Raw genomic sequence first — 24,017 nt, forward strand, 5'->3', positions numbered from 1 at the left:
TTTTCTTAAAATATAATAGGTAATAATAATTAACGATGTTGAATTAATAGAAATTTGGTATTGAATATTTATAAATTACTATTTTGAACTATTAAAATAACCTTTATATCTTACTAAAAAAAATTTATAATTAATTTAATGAATTAGTCTTTAATTATATTGCCTTATTTACATAATTAATAAATATTAGTTTTGTAATTCAGTAAGTGAAGTATTATGATTATCAACTAATTAATTACAGTAATCAATAATATATTTGATAATTATATTGTATTTAATAAAGATTAATTAAGTTGATTTTAAAGGGTTAAAAAGCTCAAAAGGTTATGGTTGCAATTGATTAATTAAATTCAATGTAGCCATGTTTTAAATTCTAATCTAGCCCAATACACAGGCCCAATCATCCCTGACCCGATACTGGCCCACATTCTCTATTCCGTGTTTGCAATCCATGTCATCTCCTCTGAGCCAATGACATCGTGCCACTTCACCTCTCATCCACACTCAAATGAGAAGCACATCTCATTTGGTCAGTTGATCCAAATAATCAATGGTCCATGTTTAAACCAAATTTGTTTTCTTTTATTTTAATATCCTTCATTGATTTATCTCCCCCGTTGGATCAAAGAAATCCAACGGTCATCATTTTTTTCATAATAAACCATTTTACCTCAAAATATCGGAGCCGTTGACCATAATGATCCAAGGTTCCCCTTCATCCATCCACTTTAAATCTAAAATATAGTCTAACCCTAATCATTTCAGCCACACCATCAGCCGCCCTCTTTCCCCATTTCCTCTCCTTTCTCTCATCCATCAACCCATCAATCACCAAAAACCTGACACAATTTTGTGCAAGATCATAAAATTCAATCCTAAATCATCCATTTTGTCCAAGAATCCACAAAATCCAGCCGGTTTATTTCCATTTTCATTACTGAAATTCGAAATCCCCAAATTAAATCCTAGACTTAAAATCATGCTACTAAAATTCATGTATTCTTCCCTCATCTTTCAAATCGGAGCATGCATGTTCGACTACCATCATTATTATTCGTATTTAGAGGTTAAATGCAGTGACCTCTGGACATTAGAGCTTTGTCCTATGGGTCCTCACATTCAACAATCGATTCCTCCACTCTCGCGTCCAAGTAAAGCTCTTTGACGACTTTCCCCTCTATTTTTCTCTTATTGCATGTGCCTTGCTATCATCATCCACCTTTTGTCATCTTCCACTATCTAATTTGAATCTACCGAAAGCCTAAAGGCATTGAAGGCCGCTATAAATATGGCCTTAAATACTTTCACCTAACATATTCTAGTAGACATTGATAGATATCAATACACACTCGTCACCACTCACATATACACTAACAAATTGTTACGCGCAAGGATCGAAGTAATTTTATGAAATAAAGGGGTGAACCCTATTCATGAAGAGAGAGAAAAATAAACTCTTATTTCTGATATGTTTCTTACAGAGAAATCTTTCTGAATCTTCTAGAACTATGTACTTTGTATATAACTAATAAAGAATGGCTATCTCTATCAAAGAAAGTGGTTACACTTGTAAGTTAATTTATATGTACAACTAAGTATTTCAAGTTGGGCCTTCAGTTTTGTGTTGGGCCGCTGGACCACTTGTAACTTCAACACCCCCCAGCAAGCTGGAATGGGGAACCAGACCAAGCTTGGATAGGGTCTACTCGCGGTGGTGGTTCGATGATCGCAGCAAACTCAACCTCACACAACGGTAGGAAGAGCGGGCGCTAAGACTTTTACCCGAATAGTGGTATCGGGGTCAATTTCCACAGGGAGCTTGGAATGGAGTTGCGTATTTGTTCAGACTAGGAATGCGTGCTTGCTCCTAATTGTACTTCTAAAAGTTTTTGGGGTTTTTGTTTAATAACTACTATTATCAACTACAAATTTAGGCTAATTTATGCTAAAGAGGGATGTTCTAAGTTGTGATTAATATAGAGAAAGGCACTAGGGTCGTGGAATCACCTAGGTGGTTAACTAACGGGTAGAGACTACTAATAATAGATTGACAGATTTGGGATCAATGTTATAAACGTTGCACAACTATACCCACTCTCACACCTCTCGGTAGTGAGAGCGATTTTGCCCAATTGACTCTCTCGAGGCCAATTGGGTAGGCCAATTAGACAAAGCAACTAGGGTTCAAGTAGGGTGATTACTCTTTCGAGGTTTAACCCGTTAATTGGGACTACCATTTCTCATGGGTCCACCCCAATTCCTTGTTGGGTCAACTTTGGGATCATAGACTCTCTTTCTCAAGAAGAGTCAAGACCCACTAAGCTAGAATCAATGTTTGCAACCATCAATCCTTAATTAAACCATAAAATTAACCCAAATAACAAACACCTAATATCAATCTATCATGAAGAAGCAACACCCATTAATTACTCACACTAGGGTTGAGCCACAACACTAGCTAATAGATTTAGCTAGACATAATTAAAGAAGAAACTGAAGAAATAGAAGATGAAACAACCATATTAATTAATTGCTAATGTTAAACTACAATAATCTATGATGAAACTAAGCTAAAAATGCTCAAGATAGGCCAAAACATAAGTCTCACGAGTGCAGCAGCTATCAGATGTACCAAACTTGACCTAAAAATGGTAAAATGTTCTATTTATAGTGGGCTGGAAAAACTGGACAAAAATGCCCCTGCGGGGTTAGTGCGAACCGTAAAAAGTTGGCATGCGGCCGCACTGGGTTGCTTGACCTCTGAATCTTGCTCTCTGAAGATGGTAATGCGGACCGCACAAAGATGGAATACGGCCGCATGAAGACTGACGCGGACCGCACAAAGTTGTTGTACGGCCGCATGAATAGTTTGGCAGCTTCTCTGAACTTCTTGGATGCGGAACGCGTGACCATAGAGTGCGGCCGCATGGAGAGGGACGCGGGCCGCATGAAGTGGGATGCGGCCGCGTGGTTTGCTTTTAGAATATGACACTCTCTGAACTTTTTTGGACGCGAGCGCATAGCAATATTGTGCGGCCGCATGAGTGAGATGCGGGCCGCATGAAGTAGGACGTGGCCACATGAGCTTGACTTGTAGTTTCACAGTCTCTAAACTCCTATGGTGCGGCCGCATGACATGATGGTGCGGTCCGCATGAAGTTCTGAATGTCCTTACTTTAATGATCTTTGACACTTGAGCAGGTTTCACTCCGATTTGAGCCGATCTTTGATGATTTGTCACTTTATAGCTCAAACCTGCAATTAAGCGCAATTTGTAAGCATTTTGGAACTATTTTGTAGCAAATTACACTCAAAGCACAGGCAAGTATGGGTATAAAACATGTTAAAATCCTACTTATCAACTCCCCCAAACTTAAACCTTTGCTTGTCCTCAAGCAAACAAAACAAGACCCACCCCTCAAAGGTAACATCCAAGCAATTTCAGCTTATCCTAAAGTAACCTCAACAAGCATCAATTGGGACTAACAATTGCCCTCAATGTGAATGCATCATTAACACATTTAAACTTTGAAAACTTGTGGATCGAGTGTGACTCAAGAGCATCAAGAGTTGACATATTTCATCAAAGAACTTTTCTCAATTACTTTGGCCATTGTGGAACCCAAACTCACACATCCTCAACTCTCCCTAAGTGAACCTCACCTTTTAAAGTATTGACACACAAACCGAGGTTGATGAATTTTCACTCATCTCTCTCAAGGAAGAGGCCACAAGTCCGGCTCTAAGTACCATATGTTTGCCCCTTATGTAAGTATCCACTAATGTAGGTTCCCTTCAACTCAAAATCATGTAGGGCTTTTGTGGAGTCATTGTGAAGGCTTTTGGGTAAGGGTAGGACATATTTTTATTCAAGTGGGTTCAATCTTCCCTTAAGCACTTCTTTTGATTCATTTTGGCACACTTTCTTGACTCATTTGAGTATTCACTTCTTTTTCAAGGGGTTAGAGAGACACATTATCACCCTTTCTTATGCAATTCAACACATTTCTCCTTTTTCTACTTTTTCCATACCCTTTTTCACTTTTGTTTTCTTTGAATCCCCTTTTTGACCTTATTCAATTATGTCTTTCTTTTTGTCTTTTCTTTTCTTTTTTTTTCATTACCTTTCTTTTCTTTTTGCTTTTGTACCTTTTACCACATTGTTTCCTTTCTTGTCTCCCCCCAAACTTAGATATTTGCCATCTACTCAAGGGAAGATTTGGGTGCCAAGAGAGGGTATCATTAAGAACGGGTATAGGCTTGTAGCTTTGGTTCTTGAAAGAAGAAGGTTCAAGGCTCAAAAGGGTTAACTAGGGATCATTTCATTGGTAGGTCATGGAATTGTTCAATCTTAGCATTTTGGATCAAGGAGAGCCTACAATCACTTCTCAAGCCAAATTTCACCTAGGATTTCGCCTCAACAAACATTCGAGGCAAGTTCTAGACCATCGGCTCGGGACTTGGCCTCGTAAATCGAATTTTCACCACACACTCTCAAGGATTGCTAAAGATATCAAGTCGAGGGCCCACAACGACCTTAGTTATGATTCAAGCGCACAATGGTCCAATATGACCACATGCTGACTATTTGGTCAACACAAGAGTCTCAAGGCCATGACTTTCACCATCCTAAGCACAACATTATGTCTTTGACCATGGGATCAAAGGCAAATGTGTTAGGCCCAAGTGAAGCTTTGCTTGAGGTACCTTTGACTGCAAAACTTGAAAATCTAAAAAAACTGACTCAAACCCTTAAGAAGGTTGTCACGCTATCTCTCATTGGGAAGAGCCACCCGGTTCGCACAACACTCTAACCTTGGAAAGAACCGTGGCATTAAGAAAACCAAGGGCTTATTGCAAACGCCAACACAAAACAAAAAGGGTACGAGCCTGCTATGAAACTAAAAACGAAAAATTTTAACGAAAATAGAAAAATCGAATGATTATGTACAATAGGGGAGTAAAATATACAACGGGGGGAATGAATATGTAAATAAAGTAGAAAAGTAACTAGAATGAAAAGTTATGTACAGGCCAACTATCAACTAGCAACATAAGCTAAGAGTCAAATATAAAGTCATCTCAAATGTATCAACCATCAAAATACAAAATAGTAGGGCGCACCCCCACGAATAAAAGCTGGCATTGTCCCCAATGCCAACTACCAAAATAAGCATTTACACAGAGAAAGGATATAGAGTAGCTCCTCAAGCCTGATCCGTCGTCATGGGCTGATCAGTGGTCCCCTGGTCCTCTGTACTGGCGGGAACCTCAGACTGGTCCCCGGCTTGCTGCTGCTCTGCTGCTGGGATAGGGCCCGGGTCATGGACCGGCTGAACATCTGGTGGGGCACTGAAAGTGTCCTTCTGAAACTTTGCTACCTCTATCACAACACCCTCAGTGCTAGGAAGCTTCCTCTTCTTCCTTGGGTGCCTAGGCTCCTCCTCCTACTGTGGCTCCGGTATAACTACTGCTGGTGGAGGTGCGGACTCATCAAAGAGAAAGTCTAAAGGCAGCTGGTCTGCTTTAGCTTGTCAACCTCAGCTCGGAGCTCCTTCACCTTTTCCTTAGATGCCCGGGATTTTCTCATCTTCTTGTGTTCTCTGGCAAGCTCCTTTAGAGCTTTGCCCTGTGCATCAACTGCCTTTGTCAAGGCAGCCTGAGTAGCCAAAATCTTCTCCTGGTTGGCCAGGAGTGTCTTCAATGTCTCCTCAATGGACTGAGGAATCTCAACTGTGGCTGGAACAAACTGGGCCACAACTGTGGTAGCCAAAGTGGACAACTTGGATGTCGAGACTGACATCCAGTTGTTCAAACTGGCCAATGTCTTTGCTAACTGCTGGGCCGTGAAGGGGTTGGATTTGGATGTGGGAACCACTGGGCCAGTTGAAGAACTGGGACCTGCAGAGGAGGATGGGATGTCCGGAATAGTAGTGGCAGCAGGAGTAGGTGGCTCAATAGAAGCCTTTACCGCAACTGGCTCCTCAAACTGGCCAGTCGGGGCATGGGTGGATGTTTTTCCCTTCTTATCCCCCTTCGGGTTGTCCGGCCCCTGAATATTAAACCATGAGAACGGGGATGCCGGCCGGACTCCAACATCAAAAGGGTATTTTTTTCTCCTTTGCATCTTCAAAGTTCATTGTTAGGGTGTTCGGGTAGGGGTAGTTTCTGTCAGTATCAATGCCAATAGATGTGATCACACTGTACATAACATTCCCCACATTGATGGGGAAACCTACCATGATGGATGCAATGAGAACTGCTCAGGCGATTGGAATGGTCTGGTCATGGGACGACGGGTCCAACCTGTTGTTTACAAAAGTTAACCATCCTCTCGCCTCAAAATTGAGGTCCTTTCGCAGTATTTTCTTCCCCACCTGAATCCACTCCAGAATAGTACCCGGCTGAGCTAAGAACTGTGCCACCCAAGGACGAGCTTCCTCTTTCAATGCTAACTTCTCTCTGTACAGAGAGTCATCCTCCTCATTGAAACCCAAATATTCGTTCAACGCCTCTCCCGAGAACACTATCTTCTTATCCCGCACTTTGGTTGCAGTTGACCCTTCTTTTGTGTGGGCCACATTGTTGTAGAATTCCTTCACCATATGTTCATTTGCATCGACCAGCTCATCTTTAAAGAAATCCCACCCCACTCTAGTAAGAAATTGTTCATGGGCTCGGGGAAGGTAGGGTAACAAATCCTGGGTGACTACTCTTCTTTCTAGAATCACCTTCTTCTTGGGCCACACTTCCCGGAATTTATGAAAGGCCACCTCGCTGACAAATCTATCCTGCCATACAACTGGGTTTCTAGTTCTTTCAATTCCCCCAACTCTAAGTACCCCACTATCCGGGACCTCCTTACCACTCTTGTTTTTATCTTCTGCACCCTCCCCGAATTATGAAGCTGTGGGGGAGGTGGAGTATTTGGCACTGCCTGCTTCTGAGCCCTCAAATGACTCATGTTGTATAACAGTTGGAGCTTTAGCTGGGCCTGCGGGGGCTTTCCCTAAATCAGCTGAGACATCCTGGGGGGGGAGGTACTCACTCCCCGAATGCTCTTCATCACTCATCACCTGCTTTCTTGTTTTTAGCTTTGGTTGGGGAGTGAGTTTCTTCAATTTTGCTTTACCTACCCGGGAGGGGTCAGCTCCTCGTCCAGGTTGTTTAGCTCCATGCCCTCGTTGTTTAACCATTTCCTGCAAACAAATAATTCTATCTTTGTTAGTTCAGGAAATTGCAGAGTGTAAGTACAGAACATAAACATATACAGAGAACAGGTGATAGCAGTTCGGACCACACAAACAAGGCATGCGGACCACACTGACCAAGTTAGGAAATGAACCCCCTCTGATTAGGAACTATGCGGACTGCATGAACAGAGGATGCGGCCGCGTGGGGGCTAACGCGGTCCGCACAAATTGGTCATGCGGCCGCATTGGCCATACTATTAAAAATTGGTGCCCTCTGAACCTCACCCCCGCGGACTGTGCAAACATGGGATGCGGCCGCGTGGGGCATGGCGCGGACCGCATAAACTGGGCATGCGGCCGCACTGGGATAATCAACCTTTAGGTTCAAGGTTTACGCGGACCGCATAACAGAATGATGCGGCCGCGTAAAAGGCATGCGGACCGCATAATTAGGGGGTGCGGCCGCACTGGGCTTTAATTACAGGGGCAATTAGGGTTTTACAAAAAACTCAAATCTTTCACGTTTTAGCATCCTACTTTGTCCCTACTCATTTATAACATGCCCATCATTTCAAAGAAGAACAAGAACAATATAAAACTATCTTAATCATGAAACGATGAAGAACAAAAAAGAAAAACGAAGAAGTTATGACTAGGAGAACATGTATAAAGTTTAAATTAATACTAATTAAAGACTAATGTGAGAGATATGTTACCAGGAAAGCGAAGAAATACTCTTGATATTAACACTAAGAGGGGTCTCTGAATGTGAACAGTAACTTTTAGGGCTCAGGGGTTAATTTTGGTGAAAAGTTCTAATGAAGATACTAATGGTCTATTTATAGGAAACACAGTGGGGCACATCACTTACCGTCCAGTGCGGCCGCATAAACACGACCGTGGGCCGCACTGAGACTTTACCATTTACCTGTAGCTGCAGCGAAGGCGCGCGGACCGCATGAGACGGGATGCGGCCACATGAGAACCATGCGGGCCGCACAAAGTGGGACGCGGCCGCGTGAACACAGTTCAGAGACTTGGCAATATTTTTCTTTGGCCGATGCGGACCGCACAAAGTGAGATTGCGGCTTCACGGTCACTGTTCAGAGACTGTGCACTTTTTGCACAGTTGTTTTGCACTGGTTCAATCACAATTCCTGCAACATCTCACAAACCATTAGCTCAAAAATCCTAATCTACAACAGAAATCAAAAAAGAAAGAAAAAAGACATTGGTAGCCTCCCAAGAAGCGCCTGATTTAACGTCGCGGCACGACGCATGTTACCATCAAAGTCACTTCAAATGAATGAGTTCCACCACGGGGGTGTCATCAAACTTTCTCAAGTAATGCTTGACACGATGCCCATTGACCCGGAAAACTTCACCATTTTTGTTTTTGAGATCAATAGCTCCAAATGGGGTTACACCAACAACTTCAAATGGACCACTCCACTTAGACTTAAGCTTTCCCGGGAATAACCTCAACCGGGAGTTGAAAAGAAGAACCATGTCACCAACTTTGAATTCCTTCCCTCGGGCATACTTATCGTGAAGGTACTTCATCTTGTCCTTGTACAAGGACGCGCTGGAGTAGGCATGAAATCTAAACTCGTCTAGCTCATTGAGTTGCTCAACCCGGAGATTCGCAGCGACATCCCATTCTAAGTTCAATTTTCTCAAGGCCCACATAGACTTATGCTCCAATTCCACCGGAAGATGACAATCTTTCCCAAACACCAACCGGTATGGAGACATACCAATCGGGGTCTTGTAAGTTGTGTGATAGGCCCAAAGAGCATCATCTAGTTTCTTCGACCAATCGGTCCTATTGGCATTGACAGTTTTGGAAAAAATACTCTTGATCTCTCGGTTGGAAACCTCAACTTGGCCACTCGCTTGAGGATGATAAGGAGTGGTCACCTTGTGATTTACACCATACTTGGCAAGCAATGAATCAAAAGCCCGGTTACAAAAATGAGAACCACTATCACTAATGATAGCACGTGGAGTGCCAAACCTTGTGAAGATACTCTTTTTCAAGAACGCCACCACACTTCGAGCTTCATTGTTGGGAAAGCGATGGCTTCGACCCATTTCGACACATAATCAACCGCTACCAAGATATAGGTGTTCCCACAAGAACTCACGAATGGCCCCATAAAGTCGATACCCCACACATCAAAAATGTCCACCTCTAGAATTGTGTTGAGAGGCATCTCATCCTTTTTAGAAATCCCACCGGCTCGTTGGCATTCATCACATCTCTTGACAAAATCATCGGCATCTTTAAACAAGGAGGGCCAATAGAAACCGCAACTAATCACCTTAGAAGCTGTCCTCACCCCGCCATGATGGCCAGCATAGGGAGAGGAATGACAAGCCTCCAAAAAACTCAATTGTTCTTCTTCTGGGACACATCAGCGAATCACACCATCGGTGAAAATCTTGAACAAATATGGCTCATCCTAATAATAATCCAAACTATCCCGCTTGAGCTTCTTCCTTTGGTTAGAAGAGAGCTCATACGGGATTATACCGGTCACAAGATAATTTTCCATATCGGCAAACCACGGCATATCATGCATAGATACCGCAAGGAGTTGTTCATCCGGGAACGCATCATTGATTTCAAGGCCGTCAGAAGGCCTCCCCTCTTCCTCCAAGCGGAACAAGTGGTCCGCCACTTGATTTTCACTTCCTTTCTGGTCCACAATTTCTAGATCAAACTCTTGAAGAAGTAGCACCCATCTCATCAGCCTTTCTTTTGAATCTTTCTTGGTCATCAAATACCTAAGGACGGCATGATCGGTATGGATAATCACTTTGGCCCCCATAAGGTATGGTTGGAACTTTTCCATGGCAAACACAATAGCTAGCAACTCCTTCTTGGTGACTGTATAGTTTCTTTGAGCTTTATTCATCGTCTTGCTTGAGTAGTACACCGGATGGAACATCTTGTTTATCCTTTGGCCCAAGACCGCCCCTACCGCAACATCACTAGCGTCACACATGAGCTCAAATGGCAAGCTCCATTTGGGTGCGGTAATGATAGGAGTAGTTGTCAACTTGTGTTTTAGAAGCTCGAACGCCTCCATGCATTTCTCATCAAAGACAAACTTGGCCTCCTTCTCTAACAACTTGCACAACGGGTTAACTACCTTAGAGAAATCTTTGATGAACCTTCGGTAGAAACCCGCGTGCCCCGAAAAGCTCCTCACCCCTTTGACAGAAGTAGGGGGAGGTAACCTTGAAATGACTTCAATCTTGGCTTTTTCAACTTCAATACCTCTCTTCGAAATCTTATGACCCAATACAATACCCTCTTCTACCATAAAATGGCATTTTCCCAATTGAGAACTAGGTTTGTATCTTCACATCGGGTCAACACACGATCCAAATTTGTCAAGCATTCTTCAAAGGAGTCCCCCACCACGCTAAAATAATCCATAAAGACCTCCAATATATCTTCCACCATGTCGGTGAAAATTTCCATCATACATCGTTGAAAGGTCGCTGGGGCAGTACACAATCCAAACGGCATCCTCGAAAATGCGAATGTGCCGTAGGGACAAGTAAAGGTCGTCTTTTCCTGATCTTCTGGGGCGATGAGAATATGATTGTACCCCGAATACCCATCTAAAAAGTAATAGAATGACTGACCCACAAGACGATCAAGCATTTGGTCGAGGAACGGCAACGGGAAATGATCCTTTCGAGTCACCTTGTTAAGCTTTCTATAGTCCATACAAACTCTCCATCCTGTCACCGTCTGAGTAGGAATCAACTCATTGTTAGAATTGGTTACCATAGTCATCCCGCCCTTCTTCTGTATGCATTGCACCGGAGAAGTCCATGAGCTGCCAAAAATACTATACACCACACCGGCGTCAAGCCACTTGATAACTTCCTTCTTGACCACTTCTTGCATAGCTTCGTTGAGTCACCTTTGGTGTTCAAGTGAGGGCCTCACATCCTCCTCCAATATGATCTTATGCATGCAAAAGGCGGGGCTTATACCCCGAATATCCGTCAATGTCCATCCGATCGACCTCTTGCGCTTTTGTAGAACCGCCAAAGTGGCGTCAACCTGCACGTTAGTCAAGCAAGATGAAAGAATAACAGGCAAAGTGAAATTAGGGCCCAAGTATTCATACCTGAGGTGAGAAGGAAGTGGTTTCAACTCCAACACCGGCGGCTCCTCAATAGATGGCTTGGTTGGGGGAGTTTTGCAATTCTCAAGATCCAAGGATAACTTCCTAGGCTCATAAGAATACGAGCCCATACCATGCAAAGCGTTTACACATTCAACTCTCCCAGCATCATCATCAACATCCATGTTCAAGAGCACGTCTTCAAGTGAGTCCTCAACATTCACCATTGCGCTTGTGTCATCTACTATCACCGTCGTGACAATGTCAACAAACGAGCACACATCGGTGCTATTCGGTTGCCTCATAGATTTGCACACATGGAACACCACCTTTTCATCACCAACTCGGAAGGTCAACTCTCCCGCCTCGACATCTACCAAAGCCTTCCCAGTAGATAGGAAAGGTCTTCCAAGGATAATTGGCACCTCAAAATCCACCTCACAATCCAAAATAACGAAATCGGCCGCAATATGAACTTATCAACACGAACAAGGACATTATCAATAATCCCCAAAGGCCGCTTCATTGACCGGTCCGCCATTTGAAGCCTCATAGAAGTTGGACGCGGTTGTCCGATTCCCAAGGTCTTGAAGGCCGAATATGGCATTAAATAGATACTTGCCCCCAAGTCACAAAGGGCTTTTGCAAAGTCGGCACTTCCAATGGTACATGGGATAGTGAATGCACCAGGGTCCTCAAGTTTCGGAGCCATAGAATGCACAATTGCGCTCACTTGATGGGTCATCTTGATTGTCTCACACTCCATTGATCTCTTTTTTGTAACAAACTCTTTCATGAACTTTGCGTACCCCGGCATTTGCTCGAGTGCCTCCACCAAAGGCACGTTGATAGTCAAACTCTTCATCATCTCAATGAATTTCTTAAATTGGTTGTCACCCTTTTGCTTGGCCAACCATTGAGGATAGGGCGGAGGAGGTCGAGGTAAGGGTGCTTGGGCTTTGGGCACCACCGGCTCGGGCATATCAATCACGTGTTCCCTAGACGGGTTCACGGCCTCTTGTGTTTCCTCCTCAACCTCATGAACATCAATCCGCACATCATCTCTCACACTTGGTTCAACTACATCTTCAACCACCAAAGGCATTTCATTATCTCGTAACTCATCTTCATCCACCATAACTTGGTTTCCTCTTGAGGCATGCACATCACCGCCTCTTCCACTTCGCGTTGTCACTGCCATCACATGATTATTGTGCCCACCCTTGGGGTTTACTACCGTATCACTTGGTAGAGCACCCTTTGGGCGAGTATTTAAAGACTGAGAGATTTGGCCTAATTGCACTTCCAAGTTCTGGATAGATGTGTTATGCGAAGCTAATTGGGCCTCGGAATCTTGGTTCTTTTTCATCATTTGCTCGAACATGCTTTCAATTCTCCCCATCTCGCTTCTGGACGAACTCGGACCTTGAGAAGGAAAGGGGGGTGGATTGTTCGGTTGTTGGTACATGGGGGGCCTTTGAAAACCTTGCCCCCGGTTGCCTTGGTTCCCGTTATTGTTCCACCCTCCTTGATTGTTGTTGTTGCCCCAATTATTGTTACTACCATGCCAATTTCCTTGGTTGCCTTGATTACCCCAATTGTTGTTTTGGTTGTTGTTATTCCAATTACCTCCGCCTTGTTGTTGATTGCCCCAATTACCTTGAAGACGCCATTGTTGATTTGAAGAGTTACCTCTATTCCCTTGATAGTTGTTGACATATTGGACTTCTTCGCTTTGATCATCATAGCACTCATTTGAGTAACCACCACCATCATTGTTGTTGTCATATTGTTCACAATTACCTTGAGGTTGTTGTCCTCTTTGCCTTCTTTTCAACATAGAAACACCTTCCATTGTGTTGACTTGGCACGGGTTTTGGACTTGTTGCAATTGTTCCTTTGACAATTGATTCATAGTTGTTGTAAGCTCAGCAATAGCTTGGCCATGATCGTGCAATTCCTTGTGCAAATGGATGACCGTGGGGTAACCTTGGGGCACGTTTGCTCGGCTTTGCCATGCCGAAGAGGTATCGGCCATTTCATCCAGTACATCACATGCCTCTTGGTAAGAAAGTTTCATAAAGTTCCCTCCGGCCAATTGGTTCACGATGCATTGATTTGTGGTGTTGATGCCTCGATAAAAGGTTTGTTGAATCATAGCCTCGGTCATATCGTTATTAGGGCACTCTTTCACCATTGTTCTATATCTTTCCCATATCTCATGCAAAGGTTCCATCGGCTCTTGCTTGAAAGCTAGAATTTCATCCCAAAGAGCTGCCATATGACTTGGAGAGAAGAACTTGGTAATAAATTTGTCCGCCAATTCATCCCATATTGTAATAGAATGATTGGGGAGCCTTTCTAACCAATCCAATGTTTTACCCTGAAGAGAAAACAGGAAAAGCCTCAATCTCAACGCATCCTCGGACACGTTTGTCTGCTTGCTACCCCAACATGTATCCATGAACCCCTTCAAGTGCTTGTAGGCATTTTGATCAGAGGCACCCATGAAATAACCTCTCTGCTCGAGCAAGGTCAGCATAACATTTGTGATTTGAAAGTTCCCAGCCCGGATTCGGGGAGGAACAATAGCACTGGCGTATCCTTGATTTGGTAAAACTCTGGGAGCCACTCTCGTTGGTGCCAGAGGAGGGTCTGGAATATTGTTGTTCTCATTTGCATTTATATTGACATGTCGTCCCCTCCGTGGAACTTGAGGTAAGACCTCATCTTGTTCTAGGTCCTCTACCTCCTCCCCCGCTATCACATTGCCGAGAGGGTCATTTGCATTAAGAGTCATTGTACCTGATTGATCGACACAAACAAAATTAGTAAACAAGAAGGCAAGAGAAGCAGAACACAAAACTAGCTACACAAATAGTAAACACCGTAAGCTCCCCGGCAACGGCGCCAAAAAGTGATCACAGCAAACTCAACCTCACACAACGGTAGGAAGAGCGGGCGCTAAGACTTTTACCAGAATAGTGGTATCGGGGTCAATTTCCACAGGGATCATGGAATGGATTTGTGTATTTGTTCAGACTAGGAATGCGTGCTTGCTCCTAATTGTACTTCTAAAAGTTTTTGGGGTTTTTGTTTAATAACTACTATTATCAACTACAAATTTAGGCTAATTTATGCTAAAGAGGGATGTTCTAAGTTGTGATTAATGTAGAGAATGGCACTAGGGTCGTGGCATCACCTAGGCGGTTTACTAACGGGTAGAGACAACTAATAATAGATTGACAGATTTGGAATCAATGTTATAACCGTTGCACAACTATACCCACTCTCACACCTCTCGGTAGTGAGAGCGATTTTTCCTAATTGACTCTCGAGAGACCAATTGGATAGGCCAATTAGACCAAGCAACTAGGGTTCAAGTAGGGTGATTACTCTCTCGAGGTTTAACCCGTTAATTGGGACTACCATTTCTCATGGGTCCACCCCAATTCCTTGTTGGGTCAACTTTGGGATCATAGACTCTCTTTCTCAAGAAGAGTCAAGACCCACTAAGCTAGAATCAATGTTTGCAACCATCAATCCTTAATTAAACCATAAAATTAACCCAAATAACAAACACCAAATATCAATCTATCATTAAGAAGCAACACCTATTAATTACCCACACTAGGGTTGAGCCACAACCCTAGCTAATGGATTTAGCTAGACATAATTAAAGAAGAAACTGAAGAAATAGAAGATGAAACAACCATATTAATTAATTGCTAATGTTAAACTACAATAATCTATGATGAAACTAAGCTAAAAATGGCCAAGATAGGCCAAAACATAAGTCTCACGAGTGCAACAGCTATCAGATGTACCAAACTTGACCTAAAAATGGTAAAATGTTCTATTTATAGTGGGCTGGAAAAACTGGACAAAAATGCCCCTGCGGGGTTAGTACGGACCGCACAAAGTTGGCACGCGGCTGCACTGGGTTGCTTGACCTCTGAATCTTGCTCTCTGAATATGGTGATGCGGACCGCACAAAGATGGAATGCGGCCGCATGAAGACTGACGCGGACCGCACAAAGTTTTTGTGCGGCCACATGAATAGTTTGGCAGCTTCTTTGAACTTCTTGGACGCGAACCGCGTGACCATAGAGTGCGTCCGCATGGAGAGGGACGCGGGCCACATGAAGTGGGATGCGGTCGCGTGGTTTGCTTCTGGAATATGACACTCTCTGAACGTTTTTGGATGCGACCGCGTAGCAAGATTGTGCGGCCGCATGAGTGAGACGCGGGCCGCATGAAGTGGGATGCGACCGCATGAGCTTGACTTGTAGTTTCATAGTCTCTGAACTCCTATGGTGCGGCCGCATGACATGATGATGTGGTCCGCATGAAGTTCTGAATGTCCTTACTTTAATGATCTTTGACACTTGAGCAGGTTTCACTCTGATTTGAGCCGATCTTTGACGATTTGTCACTTTATAGCTCAAATCTGCAATCAAGCGCAATCTGTAAGCATTTTGGGACTATTTTGTAGCAAATTACACTCAAAGCGCAGGTAAGTATGGGTATAAAACATGTTAAAATCCTACTTATCAGTAAACACATTAGCCAATTGAGAAGTAGAGGAAATAGCATGCAAACTGATGAGACCAGAGTGAAGCTGCTCACGCACAAAGTGACAATCTATTTCAATATGGTTAGTGCATTCATAAAATACAGGATTTGGAGCAATATGTATGGCAGAATGATTATCACAAAAGACAGGAACAGGAGACAGAGAAGAGACCCCAAACTCTCCAAGTAATCTAACAATCCAAACGATCTCAGCAACCAACTGTCGGAGGGCTCTGTATTCTGCTTCAGCAGAAGATAGAGCAATAGTGGCTTGTTTCTTTGACTTCCAAGATATAGGACACCGACCCAATAATAAAACATAGCCACTAACAGACTTCCTTGAAATAGAGCAACTTGCCCAATCAGAATCACAATAACCAGTCAAGGCAATAGAAGGAGAATCATTAAACAAAAGCCCCAAATCAGGTGTACCAACAAGGTACCGCAACACATGCAAAGCTGCCTCAAAATGTGGGACTCTCAGTTATGCCATGAATTGACTAAGGTGTTGCACACTATAAGAAATGTTAGGGCGAGTGTGTTGAAGGAAATTTAATTTCCCAACTAACTTTCTGAACAAAGAAGGGTCAGGAAGAATATCATCAGAATCAGCAGAGAGTTTGAAATGAGCATCCAAAGGAGATACCACAGAAGTAACATGAAGACAATTGAAGTCAGCAAGTAAATCCAAGAGAAACTTTTTTTGAGTGACAAGGAGACCTTGAGACTGCTTGATGATTTGTAGTCCCAGGAAGTAATGAGCCTCCCCTAGGTCTTTAATTTTGAATTGATTATCCAGAAATTGCTTTAAGGCTTGTATTTCAGACAGATCATCACCGGTTAAAAGAATGTCATCCGCATATACGACTACAATGGTAAGAGAAGACCCACACTCTTTAACAAACAAGGAATAATCATTTTTGCTAGAAACATAACCTCTAGATTACAAGGCGGTGGACAGCTTGGCATACCACTGCCGGGAAGCTTGTCTAAGTCCATAAAGAGACTTGTTAAGCTTACAAACTAGAGTGGAAAAAGAAGCAGAAACTTGCAGCCCAAGAGGAACTTTTATATATACCTCGTCCTCTAAATCACCATGCAAAAATGCATTATTGACATCCAGTTGGAAAATAGGTCAGTGTCTTTTAACAGCAACACTCAGCAAACACTTAATGGTGGTGAGTTTCACAACTGGGGAAAAAGTTTCAGTAAAATCTATACCTTCCTGTTGAGTGTCCCCCCTTATCACCAACCTAGCTTTATATCTCTCTACACTACCATCGGCTCTCTTTTTGATCTTATAAACCCACTTAGAAGATATAGCTTTCTTACCCGGAGGCAAATAATTGTCCAGGTATTGTTAGCCTCCAATGCTTGAAACTCTTTCATCATAGCATTCTGCTAGGCAAGATTAGAAACTGCCTGATAATAGAATTGTGGTTCAGGCAAGCAACCTTCAGGAACAAAGTTAGTATCCTTAGAAACAGAAACATTGGTACAAACATAATCTTTGAAAAAAGATGGGGGATTGGTAGGTCTAGATGACCTCCTCAAAGGTACAGAAACAACAGGAACAGATGGAGAAGAGGTAGAAGCAGAAACTGGAGCAGAGGTAGCTTGAGGAGAGTGAGATTGAGGAGAGGGAGCAGAGAAATCAGCATATATATGCGTAGTAGAAGGGAAAAGCCAAGTAGGAGAGGGAGAGGGAGAGGAATAAGGGAAAACAGACTCATGAAATTGAACATCTCTAGAAAAGAAAACATTATGTTTGGTCAGATTCAACAACTTAAAGGCCTTTTTAGTCATGCCATATCCAAGAAACAGTCCTTGAATGAAATTTATCACTATATGGCTTAGGCACAGCAGCAAAGCATAGACAACCAAAAACTCTAAGGTGAGAGTATACATGCGGAATACCAAAAAGTAGCTCAAAGGGTGTTTTATGGTTTAAAAGAGGTGAGGGAAACCTATTGATCAAATAAGTAGCAGTAAGTACTGTAGACATGTGATTTTTGACCCTCCCCAAAAATTTTATATTTTAGCATGTAAATATTTAATTTAGGCATAATATAGCTATTTCAACTAATTTTTAATCTTTTACTTTATTTTATTACAAGAAAAATGAAAATTACAAAAAAATATTTTAGTTTATGTATTTTTCATAAATTTAAAAAAATACAAAAATAGTACCTTATTTTTATCTTTATATAATTTCGAAAACAAAAAAATAGTTTCATGTTTAGTTTAATTAATTAAGATTAACTTTAGCATTGTGTAGTATTTCTATCTTATTTTAAAAGGAGTCAATTAAGGTGTTAGACCACAATTTTAAGAGTTTTAGAGCTCAATTCTTGGCCCAATACCCAATACCCATTAAGCCAACCCTAGGAACCCTTATAGACTCTTCTTTGGAACAAAAAATAAATAAAAAAACCCTAAGGACTTAACACAAAAGACCTAAGGACAAATTGGCAAAATACACAAAATGTAAACCTAGACTATAGACCTATAAGACCCTAGAGCTGAAAAATACACCAAAAAATAGGCCTAAAATATAAGAATCAGGGGATGACTCCTAAAATATTCCACCGCTTTCCAATATATAGGACCCTGCCCTCTTGTTCATCATCTTCTTCAAGCAGCCATCCATGGCTTTTTCTGAACGAAAAATAGGACCGCCCTGACATCGTCTTCAATACCACCCAAAAATGACCCCTTCGTTGGAGCTCCTTCTTCATTACAATAACAACAGACCAGAGCTTACACCTTCAGGACCCCTCTCTTCAGCTAGACACAGCGGCTTCTCCACCAGAAATTGTTGTTCTATCTTTTTCTACACCCACCAGGCGAACCAGACCCCTGAACTGCCTCCTGAAATCAAATGACCTCGTCACTAGCTCCCTGACTCTAGGGTGACCCCTGTGTGTCTTTTCACATCTCTTTACTACTCATAAATGTACACACATACATGGGAGAAGATCTGGTAAAAACAAAGAGAGAGTAGAAAATCGTGAAAGCAAAAACAAAGAATCATCTTCGTCTAATGTTTCGAGTTTTCAAACATGGAGTTCAATCGAGTTCGAGGTGTCGTCTGCAGTGCTGTTCGTGATCCTGTTTGAGTTTGATTGTTGTTTCGAGTTTTGGTTGTAGCGTTTGCTCGATTCCTGTCCGTGTACTATTGAAAATTTCATCAAATGAAAGGTTCGATTTTCAGTTTGTCATAGTTGTTGAAATTCTATTAATTGGAAAATAATTTCAGTTCTTAAGCCTCATTTTTTCTGCTAGAGTTTTGTTAATTTGAGTCCATTTCAAAGCTCGTGTGCGAGATTCATTTGGAGCTGACACGCGCGAGATGCTGGTCATGTTTTAAGTTTGTGATTCTTGTTCGGATTTGCTGTTGTTTCTCGGACAGATTTTGCGGATTGGAAATTCTGCAGTCGGACATCTTGCCACTGATTGTAGAGCAGTTGACGAGCTAAATTCTGTCGCAATGCATTCAGCAATGAAGCTGTTGCTGCTTAGTCGTAATCAATAGGGAGTCTTTGAAGGAATTGCCCTTCAATCTTGCCAGTAAGCTTATCTGGAGAGCATCCACTTGTTTTGTTGAAATTTTGGATCACTTATTCAGCAACATCTGTGAACTGGATTTGGTTTTTAACTTCCACAAGGTTAGGTATTTCTTATCACGCATTTGTCGCTACTTAGAGAAGGACTGATTCTTTCTTATCAGCAACGTCTGTGAACTGGATTTGGTACTTTATTTTGCATTATCCCTTATGTCATAATGGTAGTTTTCCAACAATCTCCTTGTTAAGTGCTACTGAACTTTTGTTATCATGTTGGTTCTCCTATTGAATTGCAAATGTGTTGGTCAATTGCTAGTTGGGTCGTGGGAATCGGGTTTTTTTAATAAAGTATGTAATATTAAAAATGGCTAATGGAGCGTGAAATCATCGTGTTATGGGTACGGTTCCCGTAACGTAGTTGTGATACCTAATTAGTTTTAAATATGAATATCCGTAGTTCTTTTAATTGAATGCATTTCCTTTGAAATAAATTGAGGCATGCCATTTAGTTGAATTTTCATGGACCTCGCAAAGTTGAAAGTGTGTAATTGCTTTAGGCACGCTATTCTAAAAACTACTTTCCTAAACTCGGGTACGCATTTATGTGACCCAAATCCAAATCTCAACAATGTTAGATAAAATGTGTTGCGGACTGCGGGTGCATTTAGGTGACGTGGTTCAAGACGCGTTTTGCATGACGTTGAAATCTTCCTAAAAAATATTATTAAATGAAAGCGGTTATAAAGTTAAAATTGAACCATAGGTTAAAACATATATTAAAATTAGATAATAGGCCAATAATAACAGTTGAGCGACCGTGCTAGAACCACGGAACCTGGGAATACCTAACACCTTCTCCCGGGTTAACAGAATTCCTTACCCGGATTTCTGTGTTCGCAGACTGTAAAAGAGAGTCAATCTTTTCCTCGATTCGGGATTTGAACCGGTGACTTGGGACACCATAAATTATCCCAAGTGGCGACTTTAAATTTTAAATAAAATAATTCCGTTTTGATTGTCACTTTAAGTTGGAAAAAACTCTCTTAATACCCTTCCAAAGGTATTAAATTTCGAGGCGTGATACGTAGGCAACCCACATAGGGTCCGGTTTTCCTAGTAAATCTTAGGTTCATGGCTTTGCGGGGTCTTAGCCAAATTTTGTACTTCTAGCCATCTTTTGGCCAAATAAGTCATTTTGCAAAAATAGCCTAAATCATGTCTCGCATGTTTCCAACAGGAAGGGTTATTGTCTCACATAGCGCTCTAGGTCTTTAACCTATTTGGTTTTAATTTTCTCATACAGGCATGGATTTACTTATCGGAGTTTGAGCATGACAGAGCCCCAGGATATCTAGTCAGGATCGCTCATTCAGGAGTGGATTAAAAGAAGATTTTCTTTTCTTTTTATGTTTCGAGTGTGTTTTTTTTTATTTTATGTCGTCTTTTACCTTTTAGTTTTGTATAGTAATGTCGAGTTTTATTATTACTATTGTACTTTCTATTTTGCATTTAAAAGGGTGTGTAATGAATCAAAACTCCAAAAAGAAATTGCGTTTTATATTTCCGTTAGGAATTTTCTTTAGGATACTAATTGTTGGAATGAAAAAAAAAAGTATTTTGGAGGTGGTTTTTCCTTTAGGCAATTAATATCTAGGACTTAAATAAAAATTATTTTTATATTTCCTTTACTATATTAGGACCAAAATTCAAAAAAAAATTCCTTTTAGTACCTTTTTAAAAGTTTTCTTTAAGGCATTAATCTCAAAAATCCAAAAAGATTTTCTTTTGAGGTTCTTCTTTGGGAAATTAATGAAAAAAAAATATTCTTTTATTTTCCCAAGAACTTCAGGATATTGTACATAGAAGAAAAAAGAATATACTTTATCTTTTGTTTAAAGTTTCTTCCTTTAAGCAATCAAATTGAAATCCAAAAACATGTTGTTTTATCTTTTTCATTGCTTGTTTCAAAATCCTGCATCAGGATATCAAATGAAAATTCAAAATATTTTTCTATGGTTTATTCTTTCGATCTTCTTCCTAAGAAAAAAAGAATCAAAAAATATTTTTTTTCTCTTTTAGGGTTTTTCCTTAATAATTTCCCATAGAGTGTTTGTTTCAAAAAAGAAAAAAAAGAAAAAATATATGCTCGTTAAGCTTGAGTTTGCAATAGGTTATAGAACATTAAGTCTAGAAAATTCAAAAAAAAAAAGATTTACTTCTTTTATTCCTCTTTTCTTATAAGAATAGTCCTTAAGGTAAAAAAAAAGAGAAAAGAAAAAAGAACGTTATTTTGTTTACTTTATTCCTGTTCTTCTAGAACTATGCAAAGATCTGATTCATGCGGCGTCATGATACGTAGGCAACCTACATAGGGTTCGATCGAATCATTTTTTTACTGTTAAAAGAAAAGAAAAAAAGGAAAAAGAAAAAAAAAGAGAAAAAAAAAAGATGAAATTGTGGGATGTGAGAAATGAGAGGAAAGAAAAGAGTGAAATTAGAAAAAGAGGAAGGAAAAATGATCAAGCAAGTGCTAGAAAATCAAAGAAAAGGGATGATTGAAATGAACAAATTGGGATGATGCCAAGTGACCTTACGACCCTCGAAGTCATTCTAAAACCATTAATTGTTGCTAGGTGCATTGCACGCAATGTGATATTTTTTCTGTTAAATGCCTTAACGCTAACGGGATGACTCCATTTTGTTCCTTTTGATATCTTCATTTCAGAAAGGTGGTTGGTTTGTGGTTCTCGAAGTAGTAACTCCTCTCCACAACATAAGGTCAAAAGGCAATGGCGGACAACAACAAAATTAGGTTGATTGATACTGGTGCCCGAAAGTAGTTGGTTGAACAGGACACTGGTTTGGCTAATGAGGTAAGGATGTTAAGACAACACATGACGGACATGTATCAGGCCTAGATGACTGGGAAGGCACCACCCCCGCCACCATTTAGCTTCTTAGATGTTACCCTTACCCAAACTCCGGTCATAGCGCCGGATGATCCCCCATATTCTCCAAATCCACTCGTTTATCACAGTTTTCCCAACCGTCCTAGTAGCTCCATCACTCATCCTCCAATTACCTCTCCCTAAAATTGCCCTCTTGTCATATCCTTTATTCCCAACAATGAATATTCACTCAAAGCTCATGATGCCCAATACTACCCCGCAGATGTTGCCCACAAGGTTCCTGACTCATACAAGAAGAGCCCTCGGGATGAGCTTCATACTGAACATGAAAAAGTCACAAGAAAAGAAGGACGATATGAGATATTCAGGAAGCTGAAAGGCATAGAACAGTCCTTAAAGAACAAGCAAGGAATGGGAGGCCAGGGTAACATGTCTTACAAAGAATTGTCTGTGTCCCCTGATGTTCGCCTGCCCGCGGGGTTTAAAGTGCCAAAATTTAACTTGTATGATGGGTATGGAGATCCGGTAGCCCACCTGAGGGTTTATTGTAGTGAAATGAGAAGTGTTGGAGAGAAAGATGACTTGTTGATGGCCTATTTCAGTAAGAGCTTGACTGGGGCAGCTTTGGAATCGCATAATCGTCAAGATGTCGGTAAGTGGCCTACATTGGGTGACATGGCTCAAGATTTTGTTCGATACTTTCAATACAAATCAGGCGTTACCCTAGACCGCTCCTCCATACCTAAAATGGAAAAGAAGCCGGAGGAAAGCTTTAGGGAGTTTGGGCTTAGATGGAGGGAGCAAGTTGCTCAAGTCAGTACCCTGATTGGTGAAAAAGAAATGGTTGAGCTTTTCCTACAAGCCTAGGGGCCCACCTACTTCAGTCATTTGATCCCGGCCTTGGGTAAGCCTTTCAATGATGTGTTAAAAAGGGGGGAGATGGTAGAAGAGGGAATCAATTCAGGCAAAATCATGAGTTATTCGGCATTGAAAGATACTACAAAAGACATCAGAACATCCTAGTAAGTTTGGGTGGAAGAAAGAGAAATAGAAAAGATGATCCGATGGGCCTTCCTGCTCAACACTTCCAGCCTTGACATCGTCCCCGTGGATATCCTTGTGCACCAGATGACCCTCCCCAATGCTACTTCTCTCCACAGAACTTCCAAAGTCGTACATCACTTTCCCAGTACCCTGTCCACAATGCACCGCCATATGCTCCACACTCACAAGGCCCGCGATGGCCCACACCACTTCCCCAAATATCTTATCTGCCCCCACGAGTCTACTGAAACCCTCCTGTGTTAGGTTTCCGGCCCAATCAAGCATTTAAGAACGAGAGGTTGCAGAGAAAGAAAACCTTCACTCCATTGGGATAGTCATATGCCAGTCTGTTCCAAAGGCTAAGGAAATTGGACATGTTGAAGTCGATTCAGATAAAAATGTCAAACCCTCTTCCAAAGAAGCTTGATTTTTCTCAAAGGTGCGCATATTACTCAGATGCCCCGGGGCATGACATAGAGAAGTGTTGGCATCTGAAGAAAGCAATTCAGAAGCTCATTGATGTAGGTGACACTAGCCAAGGGCCATCACCTGTGCGTAATGAGACGCATATGGTGGGTA

The 24,017-nt window shown here is 41.6% G+C and overlaps 1 long non-coding RNA gene across 1 annotated transcript; it reads left to right on the top strand.

Moving 5' to 3' along the window:
* The first annotated feature begins 18,490 nt into the window (after positions 1-18,490).
* On the top strand, positions 18,491-19,652 carry LOC107762571 (uncharacterized). Its single transcript, XR_012701732.1, has 2 exons — positions 18,491-19,120; positions 19,332-19,652. It is a non-coding gene; the product is annotated as an uncharacterized LOC107762571 (long non-coding RNA).
* The last annotated feature ends 4,365 nt before the right edge of the window (positions 19,653-24,017 follow it).

The sequence above is a fragment of the Nicotiana tabacum genome, chromosome 18, assembly GCF_000715075.1.
Source record: "Nicotiana tabacum cultivar K326 chromosome 18, ASM71507v2, whole genome shotgun sequence".
NCBI lineage: Eukaryota > Viridiplantae > Streptophyta > Magnoliopsida > Solanales > Solanaceae > Nicotiana > Nicotiana tabacum.